Below are 6,550 nucleotides of genomic sequence, written 5' to 3' on the forward strand. Positions count from 1 at the left end.
GGCCGTCCCTCTAAACTTTCAGCTCATACAAGGAGAAGACTGATCAGAGATGCAGCCAAGAGGCCCATGATCACTCTGGATGAACTGCAGAGATCTACAGCTGAGGTGGGAGACTCTGTCCATAGGACAACAATCAGTCGTATACTGCACAAATCTGGCCTTTATGGAAGAGTGGCAAGAAGAAAGCCATTTCTTAAAGATATCCATAAAAAGTGTCGTTTACAGTTTGCCACAAGCCACCTGGGAGACACACCAAACATGTGGAAGAAGGTGCTCTGGTCAGATGAAACCAAAATCGAACTTTTTGGCAACAATGCAAAACGTTATGTTTGGCGTAAAAGCAACACAGCTCATCACCCTGAACACACCATCCCCACTGTCAAACATGGTGGTGGCAGCATCATGGTTTGGGCCTGCTTTTCTTCAGCAGGGACAGGGAAGATGGTTAAAATTGATGGGAAGATGGATGGAGCCAAATACAGGACCATTCTGGAAGAAAACCTGATGGAGTCTGCAAAAGACCTGAGACTGGGACGGAGATTTGTCTTCCAACAAGACAATGATCCAAAACATAAAGCAAAATCTACAATGGAATGGTTCACAAATAAACATATCCAGGTGTTAGAATGGCCAAGTCAAAGTCCAGACCTGAATCCAATCGAGAATCTGTGGAAAGAACTGAAAACTGCTGTTCACAAATGCTCTCCATCCAACCTCACTGAGCTCGAGCTGTTTTGCAAGGAGGAATGGGCAAAAATTTCTCTCGATGTGCAAAACTGATAGAGACATACCCCAAGCGACTTACAGCTGTAATCGCAGCAAAAGGTGGCGCTACAAAGTATTAACTTAAGGGGGCTGAATAATTTTGCACGCCCAATTTTTCAGTTTTTTATTTGTTAAAAAAGTTTGAAATATCCAATAAATTTCGTTCCATTTCATGATTGTGTCCCACTTGTTGTTGATTCTTCACAAAAAATTACAGTTTCATATCTTTATGTTTGAAGCCCGAAAAAAAGGTCGCAAAGTTCAAGGGGGCCGAATACTTTCGCAAGGCACTGTAGTTATGTTAATTTGCTCTTTTAATGCGCGTATGAAAAGCCTCAGAGTTTGAACCTTGTTAAAGTAACTATAAGCTGCTTAACTCATATTTCCATATGAAGTGCTTGTTTAATTTTTACACAAGTATAAGGAATACTTGTGTAATTATTATTGAACTATTGTTGTCCAGCATTATCTGTGACCTATTACTAAAGACATTGTAATTGAACAAGGTGTGTTTTGCTTGTAAAAGATAGATGCATTGTATTTAACAAGGGTTATATTCTGTTATGCTAGGAAAACAATAGTATTTCACTTGCTTACATTGTTGGGGAATTATATACATATATCCAATGAATTAGTATCTACTCTTACTGTATCGGTGTGTATCTTGAACTGTTATCTCACGATGATTTTCTAGGTTTTTCCTTTCTGTATCATTAGTATTATTATATAATAAACTGCTACTATATTTTAACCTGCCTTGTTGTGGTTGAGGGTGTTTTGTGCGTTCATCGTAATTCCTCGATCTTATACACGTCATTAAATAAAAAATGATTATGATTAATGTGAATGAATGCTCTGATTATTTAATAGATAACTAATAGATTGTCTTTATTTAGTCGGTGATCTAATACGGTAATGGTCATATAGTATTCATAATTAGTCAAATTAATGAATTGTTTAAATTGATTATCAAACTAACGTGATTAGCCCCACCACATGGTTTACCAGAGGACCAGTGAGGGGGTTTAGACAGGACATTACCACAGCTTTCAAGGGGGGCTTCCTGAATTCATTTTGCTATAACTGCCCCCTTCACGAGGTTGTTATTGAAGCCTGTGGTGTAACTCATGCACCTTTGGTACACTATGTTCGTACAGGCTGTTTGCTGCTGAATACAATCCAGTGTAAGAATAATGAAACCTGTAAATTAAACATAACAGTAAGATAAATCAGCATCCCTCAATTTACAATCCCTGGACCAGTCTGTTTGCAGTGGTGGACTGCTATCTATTGTGTTGAAGAAAAGCTATTTCTCTATTGATAGGACTGCCTGTTTAAACACCAGGGTTTCTTTAGTTGCTAGCCTAATAGTTATTTTTGTCTTTTTAATGGAGTCTCGGAAGAGGGACAGCTTTCAACACCTAACATTAGTGGTGGGTATTAGTAGCTAAAGGATTGATGTTTGAGTGATCCTAAAAAGATTACATCACAAATCAATACCCTGTATACATTATAAATGTCAAACATACAGTGCAGTACATAACTGGGTTTTCTACATACAGTACTGAATAATAATAAAAATCTACAGTACTAGTTTGTTACAGCTCTTTAACATACTAAATAAACAATTGCAATGCATCTCCGCTCATAACATCTTTGGGGGGAAAGCTTCATTCTTCATGCTGTTAACTTATCTTCAAAAATGACTGAAGTTTTGGTTCAAACAGTGTCTAAAATATTGTTTACTTTTAATTCTACTACCGTTTTTTGTGCTATTATTTTAAAAGATAATTTTTAATTGTATGCACGTCCCCAGTCAATATTTCAATGTTAAAACCAATTTTAGAATCTATCCGCTCTAAGATCACAGGGGTCTGGTTTATGCCAATGCTAAGTAGAAGCCTATTGGACAAACTGGAGTCATGAAGCTGTCAGAAATGAGTGTGTCTGTATTTGAGAGCACATAGGAGAATATTTATGGTATGTGTTGTTCATAAATATATCCCAAATGTCTTCTCAGGCGCAGTTATCCTTTGAACTTGAATAATAATACATGGTGCCCGTCATTTATTGGGCATACCCTGGAATAATAATAGAAGCCATGTTGTTGATGTCTGCAATAGTTTCCAGGGTAACAGACACAGGTTTGATATTTTTTTATAAATGTATGCATGTATATCTCAACGGGTAGATTTATAGTTTATACCACAGAATAAATCAGTCCATGGCACAGAATAAAGAATAAAGTCAACATGATGAGAAGCCCTGGTCACTGGGCGAAGGTAAGGACAGGAAGCAATCCAAAAAAGAGTCAACCATTATTCTGGGTCTTACCTCTTTCCTTCTGTCGTCTGTTGATAAACTATTAAAATGGATTTCATATTGACTCTTTAATGTGTCCAAAGCACATAAATGCAACTCAACACTTAACGCGTCATCGATATATGGCAACAGTACCAGATATCATGCTTTAAAATAAGTACATGTTTACTATAGCATGTGTTTCTTTCAAAACGGTATGGAGCTGTGGAAGCTTAGTTAAGAATAAACACTTTAAAATAAATGACACAGTATATTAACTAGCTTATCTGTAATTACACATGTATTACATGATGTATTATATATACCTGCAACACAAATGTATAACTGGAAAAATAACTTAGTTAAAAACATGTTTTTAATGTCTGGAGTTCCAGCCCCAGAATCACATACCGGTACTGAGAGTGCACAGAGAGTAAATAGTAGTAAATGTTAACTACAGCAAAACTACATGTAGTACTTGAACTTTGAACTTTAATACACTGAATCAGATTCATTCCTTTTTTATAACTATCTGTACTGAATGTAACAGACAAGAAAAAAATAATTAAAAAGGGGCTCAGAAAAAAATCAGACAGTGAAATGATCTTGTGGATACAGTATCTGACTCAAGAAATGGCAGTGACAGATGTGTTTATGTAAATATTTATTTCTATAGTTTTATCTGGTGCCACATTATGAAGCGTGTCTTGTTGTTATCACAAGTTTTTGTTTTAACAGATCCTTCTAACACTTCAAAAGCGTAATTCAAGATGACAAAACAAAACATGAAATCTGATTAGAGTAAGAATAATAATAACCCTAAGTAATGTAACACTGCTGAGCTGAAAAGCTGAAACAATGTCACTGTAAAACGGAAATCATGTTATTGAATGTGCATTGGAATTTGCTATCCTTTTTTAAGTGCTCAGATGGGCGTCAAAGGAAATGCAGTCTAATAGAGCTCCTCACATGGTGTCAAAAAGAATAAAGCTTCAAATGTGCTGTGACTAAGGTAATAAAACACATGTTCCTATTACTAATTAGCTCCACCCTTTCACTGTGCCCTTGTTCTGCAAACAAATTTTTACAGCACCAGTTTTTAATTTTAAAATGTTTTACAATTTTCAATGTTATTGAAAAAATATATCATATATGAAAAATGTTGCGAGAATCTCTTACACATTAGTCATGGGTGAAATAAATGTATTTTTGTAGGATGGTACAGAGGAGAAAAGAGAGCCATGAAGTTCGCTATCCCAAGAATTTGGCGGGAACCCACTGACCACTCAACTGCTACTTCTGCATGGTTGACCCTTCCAAGCGGACCGAGTTCTCTGTGGGGAGAAACAACGTCAAGTGGGAGCCACTGGTGGACCCCTGGAAGGTGCTGATGCCACCACTGCACATCAAATTGGGCCTTATGAAACTATTTGTCAGAGCTCTAGATAAGGAGTCGGCAGCCTTCAAGTACCTTCAAGACTTCTTCCCTAAGCTGTCTGAGGCAAAGGTCAAAGCCGGTGTCTTCGTCGGACCACAGATAAAGAAGATCCTGGAGTGCAGTGAATTCCCCAAGAAGCTCACTAGTAAGGAGAAAGCGGCTTGGAACAGCTTTGTCGCAGTGGTTCTGGGCTTCCTGGGCAATCACAAGGCCAAAAACTATGTGGAGCTGGTTGAGACTCTGGTGAAGAACTACGGCACAATGGGATGTAGGATGTCCCTCAAAGTCCATATCCTTGATGCTCATCTTGATAAATTCAAGGAGAACATGGGAGCGTACTCGGAGGAGCAAGGCGAGCGCTTCCACCAGGATATACTGGACTTTGAACGCCGCTACCAAGGACAGTATAACGAGAACATGATGGGAGACTACATTTGGGGGCTGATTCGTGAAAGTGATTTACAGTATAATCGTAAATCTCGAAAAACTACTCACTTCTAAATCTTTTGTAGTCATTTTTGTATTACTTTAGTATAAATACATGTTAATTTGGATTCATATGTTGTTTTTTTCGGACTTTATGTGAACGAAAAGACACAAATTCGCCCGTTTTCTCATTGGAAATAGGTAAATTTCAAAATATCACTGTCCTGGTCACAAAAGCAAAGTTTGTGGGGAATAATAGCCATTTTCTATACTTTTGAGGCATAAGCAATTAGGAAATAACACTTACTACCCAGGAACAAAAATTGTGTTACATAGTGTATCGGCTAAAAATTCTCACGATAATCACGGTTATCTTAATTATCTTTCTCCCCAGTTAGTAGTTCTGATCCTTTTTACTTATAACTGTCAGAAACACTATTAGCTGCTAATATACAATTATCAATAAGAATTTTTCAGTACAATACAATAATAACTACACCAATTATTGATAATAAAGGATTTCCGGTATACAGTAATAGACTATATAAAGTCCTATAACTAAACTAAGTAAACTATGCACCTTTTATTGATGTCGCAGGCATACATTCAAACATCTTTAAGGTTCAAGGGGCTTATCCAGTGTAGTGCTCACAGTGCAGGGTGAGTCATACAATCAGGAGCTCTCTGGTTCCAATCCTGGTTGAGCTGAATTACTGGATTGAGGAGGAAAAGCGACTGGGCATACTTCACCTCATCGTGCTTCAATGACCCCTACTGGTCAGGGTTCAAGAGCTTGATAACGCTGCTTAGTTTTGGTGGAGGAGAAAGAGGTGGCTTGAATGGAGGCCGCCTGTTCATCCTAATCGGGCATTTGAATTGGGCATTTCAAATTGGGTTGACAAATGGGCATAACAATGGCTTGTGTTATTATACAAATATATTATGAAAAGGATATTAGTCCTCACCTCCATATCAGTCCACATATACTGTATAAGAGCTCCTCAGTGCTCTCTATACTGGCCAGCGTGTGATGTCCAGAAGAAGCAATGGTCATCCAACTGACCCAGTTTCAATGAAGCAGGGTGAGGGAAGTTAATAACACATGGGGGGACACCAATATAGAGGAGTGATATTAACATTAGCCGGCCGTGTAAAAGAAAAGTGAAGAAACTGTATTAGAAATGAAATGGGATAAAGTGAGCAGTGGGAATGGTATTGAAGATAATTAATGGTAAGGAAATGGATTTGAAAACCTTGGGGACTGCACCTTTAACATTTTAAATGGTTCCCCTTCTGCTTATCAATAAAACAGTTATAAAACCATAGCCACCTGCAATCTATGGATTATCTAAGTAAATGAAATGGCTACCTTTGTTCTGAGAGGCAATGCAGAAAGGTCTCCACAAGCTACCTTAGCAGCTCATGCAGTATAATGGGGATCAATGTTGCTTAGATTGGTTTACTGCCACTGTGACCTAAACAGTATCAGGCTCAAACAGAAACGGTTATATTGGAATTTAAATCAGCAGATGTTCACTGTGTAGGCTGTAATTAAATTAACCCCCACTGTCAGCGTAATATCTCTCTAGACTGAATATTAACATCATAAAGGGAGCCTGC

The sequence above is a fragment of the Acipenser ruthenus genome, chromosome 21, assembly GCF_902713425.1.
Source record: "Acipenser ruthenus chromosome 21, fAciRut3.2 maternal haplotype, whole genome shotgun sequence".
In the NCBI taxonomy this organism is placed as follows: Eukaryota; Metazoa; Chordata; class Actinopteri; order Acipenseriformes; family Acipenseridae; genus Acipenser; species Acipenser ruthenus.